The sequence below is a fragment of the Sminthopsis crassicaudata genome, chromosome 1, assembly GCF_048593235.1.
Source record: "Sminthopsis crassicaudata isolate SCR6 chromosome 1, ASM4859323v1, whole genome shotgun sequence".
Taxonomy (NCBI): Eukaryota; Metazoa; Chordata; class Mammalia; order Dasyuromorphia; family Dasyuridae; genus Sminthopsis; species Sminthopsis crassicaudata.
Window position 1 is genome coordinate 599713885 of NC_133617.1, and position 16740 is coordinate 599730624.

A 16740-nucleotide genomic window follows, 5' to 3' on the forward strand; every position below is an offset into this window, starting at 1 on the left:
TTTTTATGTGAACCTGGATATATAAGTATGCAAATCAAACATTTGGTGGTAATAAATCATAGCTTTGTGACTCCCACATTCAATTTCTGAGAGTCCATAGTCATGACCTACAACTGAGACTCTAAACCAGTATTAATCACAGAACTATAAGGAAAAGCAATTTTGAGATACCATTTATACTTTTAGAAATGGCAAATGCTGGAGGGGATGAGGGCAAACATATCCAATAAACGAATTGTTAATAGAGCTTTGAACATGTCCAACCACTCCAGTGAATAGAGTGGAACTAAGACCAAAGATCTCAAGAACTGTGCATACATACTCTTTGACCCAACAATCTCCCCCCCCCAAAAAAAAACAAAAAAAAAAACCAAGGACCTATGTGTTTAGGTAAATTTGTAGGAACTCTTTTTAACACTAACAAAAAAGGGGAGGGAAATTGAGGTGACGCCTATCAATTAGAGATGGCTGAATAAGTTGTGGCTTTTGATTGTGATGAAGTCCTATGGTGCTACATGACATGACCAGGGTGATGGTTTCAGAAAAACATGGGAAGACCTATATGAAGTGCTGAATTAAACAGAATGAAATAAGAATAATCAGGAAATCAATATACTAAGAAGCAGCAATATTATAATGGTGATCAACTACAAAGAATTTAGCTACTTTGATGGATGCAATGATCCAAAACAACTCCAAAGGGCTCATGTTGGAAAATGCTATCTACCTCTAGAGAGAAAACTATTGAATTTTGAGTGCAGTGCAAATTGAAGTACAATTTTCTCACTTTATTATTTTGCTTTTTTGTGATATAGCTAATATAAAAATATGTCTTACAAAGTTCCATATAATTGATGTTGCCTGCTTTCTTAGTGGGTGGGCAAGAGAAAGAGGGAAAAATTTGAAACTCAAAATGTAAAAAAAAATCTATTGAAATAAATATATATAATAATAAAAAGAAAAATAAAAAAAACAAAAAAAAAACCTTTCTCTTTCTGAAAAAAAAAAAAGAGATGAGGCTAATTTGTCAACCTGGCCAACTCTATTAATAGTGAATATGTTTCTGAAAATCTGGCTTCTCATTTCTAGCTGTGGTTTTATCAGGAGTAAAAGGTACTCTATTATGTCACAGTCTATTATAGCTTCCCTCTCCAAAACTCTAATTTATATCCATTAATCTTTGTTCGATTCCTGCTTCCAGGGAATTTCTATTTATTTTTTCTCTTGGACAATCCAATAGTGCATAACAACTACAAGACAGTGAAATTGTTTTAGAACTAGAGATTTCTGACAGTAGGTAGCCTTGAACTAAATGCTTCCAGAGTGACCAAAGTTAGAATTTCACTTTAATACTGATCAGTCATCAGGAATCAAAGTAGATAATGCAGTGCAAAAACTTTACCAGAATGGTGTGAGTAGCATGTTCACATTTTTATGAACAATCTTGGTCTCTTCTTAGATATATAGTTAATAGATACAAGAAGTTACTTCCCCTGAGAACTTGGAGCTTACCTAAAAGATACCACAGTGTGTGGTGAATAGAGGACTAGACTAGGGATTAGGGAGACATGGGTCTGAATCCTGTCTCAAGCAGTTATTAAATAGTAAATCACTCTGACCTCTCTGAGTCTGTTTTCTCATGTATTTACTTCTCCATATAAGTTCCTGCATTTGAACATATCTTTCTTCTCTGGAAAAGCTGCTCTCAGTGATGACTGAAGTGAGCTTCAGGGTTATAGATGACAAATTACAGTTGCTGAACAGATGACTATTTCTCATGTATTTAGAAGACCTGACATATATCTATATCAATGACCTAAGGTACAGCTTAGGTCGTATGTAAATCTGATACAGATTAGTCTGGAACCTCTGACTTTTATAACAAATTTGTTCCATTTAACTTCTCTTCCTGGATAATATAGGTCGTATTTTCAACCCCAAAAAGCTTTTATTCCATCATCAGATTCTATGGAAGAAAATCTCTGTCTCCATCTCTGTCTCTCTCTGTCAGTCTCTCTGATAATGAAGAGAATGTACAAGGTATCTAATAGATATTTAAGGTTGTAATTATAATAATAAAATTTTTCCAAGGGAAACTCTGAAACCTGTTTTCAAAACATCCATTGAACTTTAAAAAATAAGAACAAAATCATTATTAATTCAGTTTTGAAAATAGAAATTTTATGAAAACTATTTCTCATTTCCTCTCTATAGTTTTCCTTCTTTGTTCTTACAGTAGAAGAATAAGATTATTTCTTATTGTCTTGTAGTTAGTTATCTTTTCAGGTGACTTCATGCTGTTCTATAAAGTAGAGGAATTTGTAGTATGATTATATTACTTGCATCAAAAAGGGACTATAGAAGACATCTTATTATGTGCTTGAGTAAGCATCCTCATTATGAGAGTGATGTGTGGTTTTATCTCTACCCTAAAAAAACTTTGGAAAAGAAACCTCATGCGTTGAGGAGACAGAATTTAAGAGAAAGCCTGTGCATGTATGAGCACTTCATATTCTATAAAAAAACTTTATATTTATATAAAGCACAGGGCACTTTATATTCTATTTCAAATTTTCATCGAGCTTGGATGGATTACAAGACAGGCAGAAGGATGACTAGAACCAATTCAGTGTTCTGTGATCCTCACCCAAAAAGGCTGCAAAAATCCTGTTCTTAGGAGAGACAAGAGGATGTTCTAATTCCAATTTATGGATGTCTGTATGTGTAGGAAAAACATACAGGCTTTCTCCATGCTTTTCCACTTTCTATGCTTATTGAAACTCTTGGAGTAAAGCCTATTCCCCATATAAAATCTGACTTCTAAGACAAACATTTTTTTAAAAATGTTATCAATAGCTCTCCTTTACCCTATGGGCCTGGTTGAATCTTGAATTTCTCCAGCTGGGCCTTAGCACTGGTACCAATAGGAGTCACTTTAGTGAGAACTTTTTCAAAGTTGAGGGAGATGAAATGATGCAATGAAAAAAAGTATCTCTGCCAAGAAAACCCCAAATGGGGTCATGAAAAGTTGGACATGGCTGAAACTACCTAACAGCAACAACAAAAATATCCCAAATAATTTTTTTATGAAGACAAGGTCTTGGTAACTTTGATAAATATATTCCTAGTGAAAGGTAAATCATTGTGAACTCTGCTGCAAAAGTAAGTTTAAAGCAAAAGAGAAGAGAAGGGAGTAAGTATTATTAAGCAGCTATTAAATGCCAGGAACTGCACTAAGAAATTTATTACTAATTCATTTGATCCTCAGGTGCTGTTATTACTCCCATGTTATATTTAAGAAAACTGAAGTCAACAGAGGTGAAGTAATTTGTTTAGATTCAGCTAGCAAGGGTCTGAGGCTTTGATCCTTCTCTGTTCATATAGTGTATAAGAAGAGATTCAGAAATGAAAATATTTGGTCCAAACCTTTCTTCTTTTATAGATGAAAAAACTGGAGTCCAGAAACATAAGCAATTTGCCATAGTTCATACATATGGTTATTGGGAATGGAGGAATTCGAATACCAGTCCTCTAATTCCAAATCCATCATCCCTGGATTCCAGACTACCTTTTTCTTTTTTTTTTTTTTTTATTCATTTTTCCAAATTATCCCCTCCCTCCTTCCACTCCCTCCCCCAGATGGCAGATAATCCCATACATTTTACATGTGTTACAATATAACCTAGATATAATATATGTGTGTAAATACCATTTTCTTGTTGCACATTAATTATTAGCTTCCGAAGGTATAAGTAACCTGGGTACATAGACAGTAGTGCTAACAATTTACATTCACTTCCCAGTGTTCCTTCTCTGGGTGTAGTTATTTCTGTCCATCATTGATCAACTGGAAGTGAGTTGGATCTTCTTTATGTTGAAGATTTCCACTTCCATCAGAATACATCCTCATACAGTATTGTTGTTGAAGTGTATAGTGATCTTCTGGTTCTGCTCATTTCACTCAGCAACAGTTGATTTAAGTCTCTCCAAGCCTCTATGTATTCCTCCTGCTGGTCATTTCTTACAGAGCAATAATATTCCATAACCTTCATATACCACAATTTACCCAACCATTCTCCAACTGATGGACACCCATTCAACTTCCAGTTTCTAGCTACAACAAAAAGAGCTTCCACAAACATTTTGGCACATACAGGTCCCTTTCCGCTCTTTAGTATTTCTTTGGGATATAATCCCAATAACAGCAATGCTGGGTCAAAGGGTATGCACAGTTTGACAACTTTCTGGGCATAATTCCAAATTGCTCTCCAGAATGGCTGGATTCTTTCACAACTCCACCAACAATGTATCAGTGTCCCAGTTTTCCCACATCCCCTCCAACATTCATCATTATTATTTGTTCCTGTCATCTTAGCCAATCTGACAGGTGTGTAGTGGTATCTCAGAGTTGTCTTAATTTGCATTTCTCTGATCAGTAGTGATTTGGAACACTCTTTCATATGAGTGGAAATAGTTTCAATTTCATCATCTGAGAATTCAGACTACCTTTTTCAATTTTGGTTAAATTGATCTATCAGAACTGGATAAGTAGACTTTCTTTTAGACCCTGGTTCTAACTGCAAATTGGGGTGTGTACGGAGGAGACAATATAGGTACTGTAAGAGGAAAACATGTATTTATTAAGAACATACTTAATGCTAAACATTTTACAATTATTATTTCACTTGATCCTTACAACAATCCTGGGAATTGGCACTATAATGATCCCCATTTTACAGCTGAGGAAACTGAGTCAGTAATTTCTATAGAGGCACACAGTAAGGTCAAAATCTGATTTCAGGTATTCCTGACTTTAGGCCTAGAACTCCATGTCTCTGCAAGCTATACACTGGTATCTCTTGTTGAAATCATAATGTGAATGAACAATAACAACAACAACAAAATAATTGTCTAGGTACTACTAGAAGGCATATCTATGAAAATATATGTTTTATTGAAATGAAAATTTTCCACTTCTCCTTTTTGACTTGTGATTCAAATTATTTTAAAAATGAGAATAAACTGGATTTAGGACTTCAGAGTTGGTTATTTTTTATATATTTACAAGCCTTAGAATTACATTTTGAAAATCTTTCTGTCTCAAAAATCCCTTTTGGCCCTCTTAATTTAGACTGGCCCCACATACATTTTAAATGTCAATCCATTTTCCTTGCCTGTCATCACTTCTTTCACTGACTTACATCTAATAAAGTTAAGAGAATAGGGTTATTCTATTCATACATATTTTTAAATGAAAGGTTGAATTCACTCCAGCAAAATTATTCTGAAAATTATATTGAAATACAGAAGTTACAAGCCTGTTGTTTGAACTACCACTGACAAATTCAAACTATATTTTAGATATAACCTTAGAATTTCTTTCAAAATAAAGATTCCCCCTTTAAAAAAGATTAAAAAAAGACAGGAGGCAGAGTTAGGAATTTTATTAGAATAACAGAATATTTATTCTATTTTTTTATTCTTTTATTTTACCCCCTCTTATTTATTAGACCTAGCATTTTTTAAATGATCATTGATTTTATGAAGTCCTTTCCTCGTATTTCCTAAATTTCTCTCCTCCATCCCACTTTACAAATAAGGAAAATAAGTTAATGACCTGATTCTAAGTTCAGTATTATTTCTACCACACCAAACTATGTCTTTTTGAAACAATTGATTTTGTTGATGTTCAGTCATTTCAGTTGCCTGATTCTTTGGAAGCTTATGTGAGGGATTTTTGGGCAAAGACATTAGAATAGTTTGCCATTTTCTTTTTCACCTTATTTTACAAATGAGGAAACTGAGGCAAACAGGATTAAATGTCTTGCCTAAGGTCATACAATAAATGTCTAAGGATAGATATGAATTCAGGAAGAGGAATCTTCTTGATTTCTAGGCTTGATGCTATATACACTGTACCACCTAGCTATTCATTATTCTCACAGTTTATATTTCAAAATATGAAAAGGAAAGTGGTAAACTAGATGGAAAGTTCAGCTTTGGAGTTAGAAAAGTCTGAGTTCAAGTTTCATCTCTGATGTATAGTAGTTATATTATCTTCAGCAAGTCATCTAATCAGATGAAAAGAAGGTAGGAAGAAAGGAAAGGAGGGAGGGAGGGAGAGAAGGAAAGAAGGAAGGAAGGAAGGAAGGAAGGAAGGAAGGAAGGAAGGAAGGAAGGAAGGAAGGAAGGAAGGAAGGAAGGAAGGAAGGAAGGAAGGAAGGAAGGAAGGAAGGAAGGAAGGAAGGAAGGAAGGAAGGAAGGAAGGAAAGAAGGAAGGAAGGAAGGATGGAAGATAGGAAGGAAGGAAGGAAGGAAGGAAGGAAAATAGGAAGGAAGGAAGGAAGGAAGGAAGGAAGGAAGATAGGAAGGAAGGAAGGAAGGAAGGAAGGAAGGAAGGAAGAAGGGGAAAAGGAGAAAGAAATTCAAAATAGAACATTTTAAAATAACCATATTTAAAATTCTTTGGTATTCACATGGAGCAGCTATTATAATCTATATAAGCAGAGAACACAAGTAGGTACTCACCAGCAAAATTTTAACTTTAAGGTAACAACACTTCAGTATTTATTTTTTAAACTGGGCTTCTTACACACTTCAGAATGAATCTGTGGTCCTTCAGTATCTTAAAAATCATCTTCCTACTCTTTCTTTTGACATAGATTTCTCCTTCAAATCACTGCATATTTTGCTACACTAATTTAAAACCTGACAAAATTATTTCATAGAATTTAGTACTCTTCTAGTCTTCCAATGAAAGCCTCTCTTCACAAGAGCTCATTATTTTCATGAAATATCTCAGGCAGTATGATCACCATTAATGCAAACTAAACCACCCTCATCAGCACAGCAGGGTCTGGGGCATTCCTGATTCCCATCCAGTTGATTTTTTTCAAATCTCTTTAAGAAATTTCTATTATTTTCAGGATGGCTAACTTATTCAATTCTTTCATGTTTCCATTTGTTCTTTAAAGTAGTAGGAAATAGTTCCCTTTGTAAATTTCTTTCTAACTGTAATGTCCCTTTAAAATGTAGTTTAAAATAATTTAATAGTTTAAATTAAACTAATAATTTTAAATAAATCTAGCTTAATGATTTAACTCAGAGGTAGATTTTTTAAAAAAACTTATACCTGTTCTTATACCTGAGTAAACTCAGAATAGGCAGCTAAGTGACTCAGTATTTTATTTTACCCCAAAGTCAAACTTGATGTCAGACACTGACTAACCATTTAAACTGTCTGCCTTAACTTAATAGAGAACCATCTAGATGGCACAGTAGATAGAGTGCTAGACATCTTCCTGAGCTCAAATCCAACCTCTTTCTAGTTGTGTGACCCTGGACAAGTCACTTAACCCTGTTTGCTTCAGTTTCCATATTTGTAAAATGAGCTGGAGAAGAAAATGGCAAACTACTCCAGTATCTCTACCAAGAAAACCCCAAATGGGGTCACTAAGAATTGGGCATGACTGAAAAAATGACTGAACAACAACAGGCTCAGAATAATTACTAATAATAAATTTTGAATGCTCCCTTTAGTCTTTAAGCTCCTTGAGGGAAGTTTAGCACAGAGCCTAGCACATAGTAGAGTTTTAATAAATGTTTATTGATTGGTTGATAGATATATTATTCCCTAGAGACAGCATAGCCTACTGTATAAAAAACTGGTCTTTGAGCTGGAAAGGTATAGTTTCATGTCCTTTAACTGACAGACTTGTGGCCACAGGCAAATTACTTATCCTCTTAGTGTTCCAGGAAACTCTTAAAGATTTTACAAAAGATTACCTAGAGAAGGAGGAAGGATTTGGACTTAGAAGTCCTAGATTGATAGGAACACAGATATAGAGCTTTAGAAATCATCTATACTAGGGGCTCTTAATGTTTTTAATATCTTGGACTTTGGTAGCCTGGTGAATTCTTTAGATTCTTTTTCAAACTGATATTTAAAAATACATAAAATGTCCCAATATGATTAATATGGGAATATGTTTATGTTTTACATGAATGAACATGTATTAGACATATCAAATTGTTTACTCTCTCAGTGTACAAAGGAAAAAGGGGAAAAGGAAAAATTTTAAATTCAAATTTAAAAATTGAATATTATAATTTGTAACTTAAAAATAAAATATTTAAAAATATATAAAAGTGAAATACAAAAGAAACTAATTATATTGAAATGGTTATCAGAATTTGAAAAAATCATGGGCCTAGGTTAAGAACACTTGATATAATCTAGTCTTTCACTTTATAGATAATATAGAGAGAAGAAAGTAATTTTTCCAACATCCATGGGACTCAGTTTCTATTTTTTATGATTGAGGAAGTTGAACTTCACTAGCTCTTGGAGTTTCTTCTAAAGCTATAAAACAGGTGCTGATTTGTATTAATGGAGGTAATTTCTACTCGTGTAGTTCCTCAAATTAATAGAATCACAGATCTAAACCAAAAGGAATATCTCCTCCCATTTTGTTTGAGACCATCTAAATGAATGTTAACAAATGAAAGTTGACAAATACCCAAACTGCTCTATGAAACAGTCAACAAAAAGTGTTAAATGTCAGGAAAACTGGAGATCAGAACGTGGATGGCAGAAAAGTCACAGGGGTCAGGTTTCCATGCCAACAAAACAGTCAATCTGATGACATTAGTGAAATCATTGGCCAAAACTAATTGTTTGGCCTTGTGAAAATTAAACAACTGCTTGATAGGTTGAATCATCCACTTATCAACTAGTTGTTTTGGCAGCATGACATTCAAGTCATGAAGGTCAATATTTGAAAATCACAGGTCACTTATATTCTTTAAATTCTATCATCTTCTCCACACTGATACAAGCAGAGGTGGAAAATATGTGCGTTAATCTTTCTGGGATTAATCTTAGGTCATCAGTATTTAAAATATGTAGGTCACTATGTAAAAAACATAAGACTACATTAATATGTAAAGGGGGCAATGGGAATGGAGGAGTGGGAGCTGATCATTTTGATGGATTCTCATACTCAACTTTTTGAGATCATAGGAAATAGGAATGTTTCTTCTCATGGAAGTAGACATGAAGACATATCAGATTTTTCTGGCTGGTCTTCAGTGACTGGGACTACCCCCAAGATAATTGTCAAATGAGAGTAGGGGGCACAGACTCTTGTTAGGAAACTAATTTCCTTCATCATGGCTCATAAAAGGTGTAAAATATCCCCTCTTTTTTTCTTTTCCCCTTTTTTCTTCCAGATAGGAGTTGAACAGTTTGGGGAAGGAGAAGATTTTTCTTTTCTCCTCTCCCCCCCGCAGAAAATGGTGACTTGTAGGTGAAGCACAAAGCAAGTCACCTATGCCTGCTTAGGTAATCATGAAAAAGCAATTCTAAATTTCCAGTTCCTGACCTTTATTTACCTTTCTGTTTCCCTTTCAGGTCAGCGTGAAGAATTTCTAAGAATGGTTGTTCCATGCAAGATTGAGAAGTCTTAAGAGAACAAGAGCTAATTAGCTTGGAATAATCTAGGACTGGACTTCCAAAGAGATATTTCCTTAACAGAGTACCAGTTGAAGAAGGATCATTCTCCATCTTCAATGGAGGACTGACCTGAGACCGAAGGGCAGAATCATGCTATGTAAAGTTTAAGGCAGTTTCAACCCTGCTCTTGCTGTGAGTTACTTAGGCTATGCAGGTGTGAGGCTCATGGTATTTGTTCAGCAGTTTCATAAAGTATCTTTACCTTCTTAGGGGAACCTATTAAAGCAAATGAACAACCTGAATGCTTTGTTCTTCTCTATTTGTTCATGGGTCTCTGTGAGTCCTTTGTGACTTATGCGTTCTTTGTAGTCCGTGAAATAAAACCTTTTCCATACCCAATACTCATACTATACATTGAATGTCTGTGAGGTAATCAAAGACCTTGTTCACTTCCACTTAAAGAAACACACATAAGTCATATTTGAACTATATCTGGATTACCCAATGTAGGGATAAAAGGACAAAAAGAAAAACTGACCCTTTTCAACACTAACCCCTAGAACTAAACCCATGTAAGCCCAGAGTCACTGGGCTAGTTCATCTAGGTAATGCAATAGATAGAGTGCTGGATTAGAGTCAGGAAATTGTGCTGTCTTTTCCTCCTTGAGTCTTAGTTTCTTCATCTGTAAAATGAGAGTGATGATAGGTCTACCTCCAAGGATTGTCATGAGGATCAAATGAATTACTATGTAAGCATGCTAGCTATTTATTGCTCTTAGGGGAACATTGACTGAGTTGCAACTAGTTGAAAATATTAAAAACAAACAAAAAAAAAAACTCAAATCCAAAAACTGAACAAAATGTACCAGCATATCCAATAACCAGTTTAAAGCATATTTTCATTGAACTTTCAGGCATAATTGACTGAGCTAACCCATTGTCTTAGTGTCTTAAAGTCTACCTCTTCAAAAATAATTTATTCTGTTGTATTCTTTGTATAATAACTACCAAGTTACTTAATTTCTAAGTCCCCTAGTTTGCATAGAGGAATTTGTTAAGAGTCCAAGAATTCAGAAAGTGACCAAGTCAGGTTAGCTGTAATGAAATAGTATGTTTAGGGAAATAATGTTTAATAGATGTAAGCGTTATCTTTTCTAACTTTTGCCTAGTCCTCAAAAATGGAGATGTTAACCCTTTGAGTGCTAGGTGAAAGTAAACAAAATTTTCTACAGCTTGAGAACTTCCTTTTAAGGGATAGAACACTCTTTGAAAGTAGGGGAAATAATAGTATTTAAAACTAGAAGAGAAAAAACCTCAGAAATCATCATTTAGTTGTATTTAAAGGTCAAAACCTAAGACTCATAAAAGATACATACATACATATATATATATATACATATATATATACATACATATATCAAAAGGCCTATGAGCTTGTATGTGAAAAATTATTAACTAATCTCTAACTGAAATTTAGCATTTCTTATAATTTTAAAATATGAGTGTGAGAAGGGATTCATAAGCTTCACTAAACTGTCAAAGGGATGGATCCATGACACAGGAAAAGTTAAAAATCCTTGATCTAGTCCAATTCCCTCATTTTATAGATGAGTAAAAAAGAGGTTCTGAGAGTTTAAGTTGCCCAAAGACAAAAATTGTAGATGGTAGTAAAAGTGGCATTCAAATGTAGGTTCTCTGACTCCAGATATAGCATTATTTTTACTCTGCAAGGTCCTCGTTCTATTTTAATAGTCCATGCTTGTTCTTTGTTGAGGCATTTAGAAACTGTCACTTTGAGAATGCAGATTCTATTTAATGGTTCATAAAACTCATATTGATGTAACTTTTTTGTAGCTTTTAACTTACTTTTGTGAAGCTAAGTGATGCAGTAGATAGAATTCTGGGTCTGGAGTCAGGGAAACTTATCTTCCTGAATTCAAGTCTGGCCTCAGACACCTACTAGTTGTATAACCTTGAGAAAGTCACTTCATTCTGTTTGCCTCAGTTTCCTCATTTATAAAATGAAATGGAGAAGGAAATGGCAAATTCCTCCAGTGTCTTTGCCAAGAAAACCTCAAATGGGGTCACAAAGAGTTGGTCACAGCTGAAAATGACTGAACAACAATAACTTATTTGTTTTTTAGCTCAATATTTATTCTACCTTTTGGTTGAAGGATATTTTCTTTCCTGACTTCCCTATCTTTTCTCTCTTTCCTTCCTTCCTTTCTGTATTCCAAAGCCCTTATACAACTTTACCAGTTAAATGCTGGGCACATAAAAGCAAAAAGAAACAAAACCCTCCCCTCAAAGAACCCTATTTGATTGATGGATCAATATGTACAGATAAAAGTAAAAACAAAACTTATAGAGAGTAAATATATACTCATGGTCAATGGGAGACACTAATAGGTGTAAGAGAACCAGAAAGTTGTTATGTAGAATATAACACTTGGTTCGTTTTGGGGAAAGGGAAGGGTTCTAAGAGGCCTAGGTGATGGGGTATGTTCCCGTCATGGAGGAGAGCTTGTGCAAAGTCACAAAACCTAGAGATAGAATGGCGTGTCTGACAAATAGGAAGTTAGAAAAGGTAGGCTGAAGTCAGATTGTCTTGATATTTCATTGCTAAATAGAAGCAATGATTCTAGAAGCACTAAGAAGCCACTAGGAAGCTTTCTTTGTCATCAGAAAAGTAACATGGTCCATCCTATCCAATAATATTAATTTGGCAGGTGGTGGAGGATGATTTAGAGAGGGAATATTAATTATAAAAGGACTGTAATAGCCTCGGCAAGAGATGATAAGGCTTGCTAACTGGCATTTACTAAATCCTGTGGTCAAATCACTTAACCTCTCTGGCTCCCAGATTCCTCTTCTGTATCTTGCTAGATAACTTCTGAGATCCCTTCTTTCTCTGGATCTGTCACTATGTGGTATTAAGATGGTGGCTGAATTTGTAGAGAAGGGGATATTTGTAAGAGATGTCCAGCTCTGAAGGCAAAACCACACATAATCAAATAGATAAAATTAGGGAAGAATGTGTCCACTGAGAACCATGACATTGGTAGGTGGCAGCCAGGGAATCCCAGGAGCCCAAGTCCTCCAGTGGTTGCATCTTGGTTTAAACTTTAGTCTGTGTTGTGAGAAAAAAAAAAAAGTTCAGGAAAGCTTCAGTAAGTAGGAAGCTGTCCCTAATAGTGAGATGAGGCTGCTGTGTGAGTGATGATTGCTTTACTCCTAAAGGACCATGGACTACATTTTATCCTGATAAAGTTCCAAGGCAATCACTTGGGCACACTTTGAGGGACTAGATCCATAGGTTTGTGGAGATTCTAGAACTGCTCTCCTGTACAGTGAATGGTGGTAGCTACTGTTATTGTTTTGGTCATTGTTAATTGTTCTTCATTTTCAAAGGGGATTAATGACATCAAGAGGGTGATGTCTTGACTTGCATGTGAATAGAATTTAAGTGAGAAAGAGAGAGGACATTCAACCATGCTTCATATACTTTGATCCAGGTAATTGAGATCAACATTAACAATCTGTTTCATGGCTTGGCAGCTGCCACATTTAAGAAAAAGGACTACTCTAAGTGTTTAAGCTTGACATGTGAACAGCCATTGATGGGTCAGCCATTCCAAGCTGCCATCTGTATTCAAGACTGAATAGAGGCTGAGGGAGGGGTAGGAAGAGAGTCCTTGAAGTTCTTTCTTCTCATGTTTTCTCATATTGAAAAATGGGGAAAGGGGGTGGTGAGGATGTGAATACATGGGGGCAACCTCACCACTGAATACAGACTTGCAATCACCAGCACTGTAAACAAAAACAGAAAGTTCTCTCATTTCCTTAGAGCCATAACAAATTAGAGCCTGTTGCATTTATTTACATACTCTTTCTTCTCAATTAGTTTGAGTCTTATATCTGGGCTGCTAATTTTAGGATGCCAGCAATTCACTGAAAATTTAAAAGTCTGGGATTGGGGAAAAGAGGGTTCAAAAACCTCATTTAGAGTCCTTTCTGTTACCATTCACTCTCCTACTCATTTATACATAATATGTTTTCTTCCATGTATATAGAGGTTGTGTGTTTCAGTGGATAGAATAATGGATGAGAAGTCAGAAAGATTTGGTTTTTAAAACTTTTGATTTTTTTCTATGAACAAAAATCTATTTTCTCTCTCTCCCACCTTTTTCTCCCCACCACTGAGAAATAAAAACTTAATTGAATATACCTAGTCAAGCTGAACAAATTCTCATGTGACCATGTCCAAAATCTGTGTGTTGCATGCTGTGCCCTGAGTCTACTACATCTGGGTTAGGAGGTAGGTATGTGATTCTTCATCTAACTTTCATCTAAAAGTTAATCACAGCACTGATATGAGTCCTTAAAGAAAACCTAGGTTTAAGTCCTGCCTTTTTTTCTTTTTTTGTGGGGTGGGTGAGGAGGCAGGCAGGGTGAAGTAACTTGCTCAGAGTCACATAGCTGGTATCTGAGGCTGGATTTGAACTTGGGTCCTCCTGACTTCAATGCTAGTACTCTATCCACTGAACTACTTAGCTGCCCTCAAATCCTACCTTTTTCTACTTATGTGATATGACCTGAGCAATTGTTTAACTTTTATGAATTTCAGACAATTCCTTAAGACCTAGATTGTTTATAAGCTGCATTGATGAAGCCAAAATACTTGACCCAATGGTTTCACTAAAAATGATCTGTTTGTTCACATATATGTGTATACACACACACAAACAGACACACAAACACACACATGTATCTATGTTTCACTTTGCCTTTAGAGTTTCATTAGGGAAAAAATGTGTGTCCACTAATAATTTTGTACTTTCCCTAATCTTCATTTTATTTATATATACATATACATATATATATATGTATATAAAACATCCACAACAAATGAAATCCATCTAATAAATTTTTGCCTTCATATATTGAATCTTATATGAGAGATTTTCCTTGAAGTTCAAATCCCTAAACTGTTATGAATCATTACAGCTAAAGGCCAGAGAGCAAGGGGAAAATGTGTGCAGGAGGGGTTGGGAGTGGGCAGCGTTAGATTAGCCCCTGAAGTCAAGGGAAAGTAGGTTAATTTTTCTGGCAATTCCAATTCTGAAGAAGTGCCTTTTAGAAGGGAAGAAATGAGAAGAAAGAGAATAGTTTTCTCTCCATTGTTAGAGCTGACATGTGAATAGTTCCCTTAAAAAGAGAAAATCTGAGTTCAGTATTTATTGTGCACTTTATAGCTACTCAAGGAGTAACCATAATGTTTTAAAACATGATGCATCATACAGGCTGGGTGGATGACAGTGTTATCTGTCTCACAAACTGATTTTGATATTCAGCTCCATTGTTCACCCTCCAGGAGAAATCAGACTTTCCAAGAAATTTTAGATGACCTACATTTTCAATCTGTCTGGGCTTTTTGGTCCTGGCGGTTGAAGGGGGATGATGAAGGGGACATCTTCGTTTGGTAAGCTCTGGAATAAGACACACACTTTGTGCCCTTGATGTGGTTCTAAGGCATACCATCTTCAGAAGTCAACATGTGGCAAACATGGATACCTTGTTAAACTTAAGAGAGTATAATTGCAGTGTAAAGGCTAAGCAATGCAACACTGGTATTGGTGGAATGAGGCACCTAAAATTATCTTAAAAATTCAGAAATGGATTCCATGAAGGAACAAAACTTAAACCCAAGGGAGCAGCTGTTGCAGTATCTAGTTCCTCTTATGGATTCAACTGTTTGTTAAAATAAATTTCCTGAATCAAAAAAAATAATCTGGCTGCTTATTTAAATTTCAATTTCCAAGCATTCAATAATTGTTGCGGACCTACTATGTGCCAGACATTAGTAGACACTGAGGATATAAGTACAAAGATGATTTCTACTGACAGGAAACTTACATTCAAATTTTAAACAGTGAGTTAAATTGTTTTAATGATCTCTTTCCCTTAAGCCCACAAAGCTCACAAAATTTCACCAAACTTCCCAAACACTCATTAAACACCTACTATGTGTCAGAGACTGCTAAATTCTGGGATTACAAAGAGGTTAAAAGTTAAATCCTGTCCTCAAGGCACATACTATCTACTTAATAGGGGGTACCTGCACAAGTAAGTTATAAACAGACTAAATAGGTAGTAAATAAGAGAAAGTAATAGAATTACTACTTTCTGTTGGGAGGAAACAACAAAAAACAACTTCTTGTAGAAGATGGGATAGCCATTGGGTCTGAAAGGAAGCCAGGAGACTAGTAGACAAAAATGAAAAGGAAGAACTTCCAGACATATAGACAGGAGAATTTCCAGGAGTATCTTGTTTGTTGAATCTTGAGAAGGTCAGTGTCACTGGATCAGAGAATAATTACTGGGGAGTAATATATGAGAAGATTGGAAGATATTTAGGATCTAGGTTATGAAGGACTTTGAATGCCAAACAGGATTTTCTATTTGATTGTGGAGGTAATAGGGAGCCACAGGAGTTTATTGAGGAGGATGGAAGTGGTATGGTTAGACCTGTGCTTTAGAAAAATCTCTTTGATGATTGAAAGAAAAATGGATTGGAGTAGGAAGAGGGGAGGGGAAGACTCGAGTTAGGCAGATGCACTTTTGATGGAACCTTGACTGAGCAGCAGGGGCTGTAGCAGCCAGTACACTGGTTTTGGTGGCAGAGGACATGTGTGTGAATACTGGATTTTTTTTTCTTTATCAACTGTTTGATCTTGCATGAGACATTTCACTTTTATGGTTCTCAGCTTTCTTATTTGTAAAATGGGTTCTGGATGTGATCTTTAAGAAGAAGATGGATAGTAAGGTTTGATGGAGTTTCAGATCAGGAATTAATAAAATCCTGGCTCTAGAATGTCCATGAACACTTCTAAAACACCTACTATATATCAGGCATTGTACTGAGTAATGGGGATACCAAAAAAAAAAAAGACAAGACAGTCCTTGTTTTGCACAAGAGGACAGCTACCTGGTATAATGCTGGATTCAGGAAGATCTGAGCTCAAATATGCCTCAGATACTTAGCTGTGTGTCACTTTGGATAAGTCACTTAACCCCTGTTTGCCTCAGTTTCCTCATCTATAAAATGGGTTTGAAAAGGAAATAGCAGACCACTCCAGTATCTTTGCCAAGAAAACCCCAAATGGAGTCAAAAAGAGTTGGACATGATTGAAAAAAATGACTGAACAACTACACCCTCTAGGATAACTTCCAATTCTAAATGTTTGATTCTATTTCTGTTCTCAAAATTATAGTCTTAAGAAAAT

General features: G+C 35.4%; 1 long non-coding RNA gene and 1 pseudogene across 1 annotated transcript in view; one reads left to right on the plus strand and one right to left on the minus strand.

Annotated features, from left to right (window-relative positions):
- Positions 1-16740, minus strand: part of LOC141555445 (uncharacterized) — a 75597-nt gene that overhangs the window by 3377 nt on the left and 55480 nt on the right. The window lies entirely within an intron of this gene.
- On the plus strand, positions 14912-15221 carry LOC141552258 (large ribosomal subunit protein eL37 pseudogene; annotated as a pseudogene).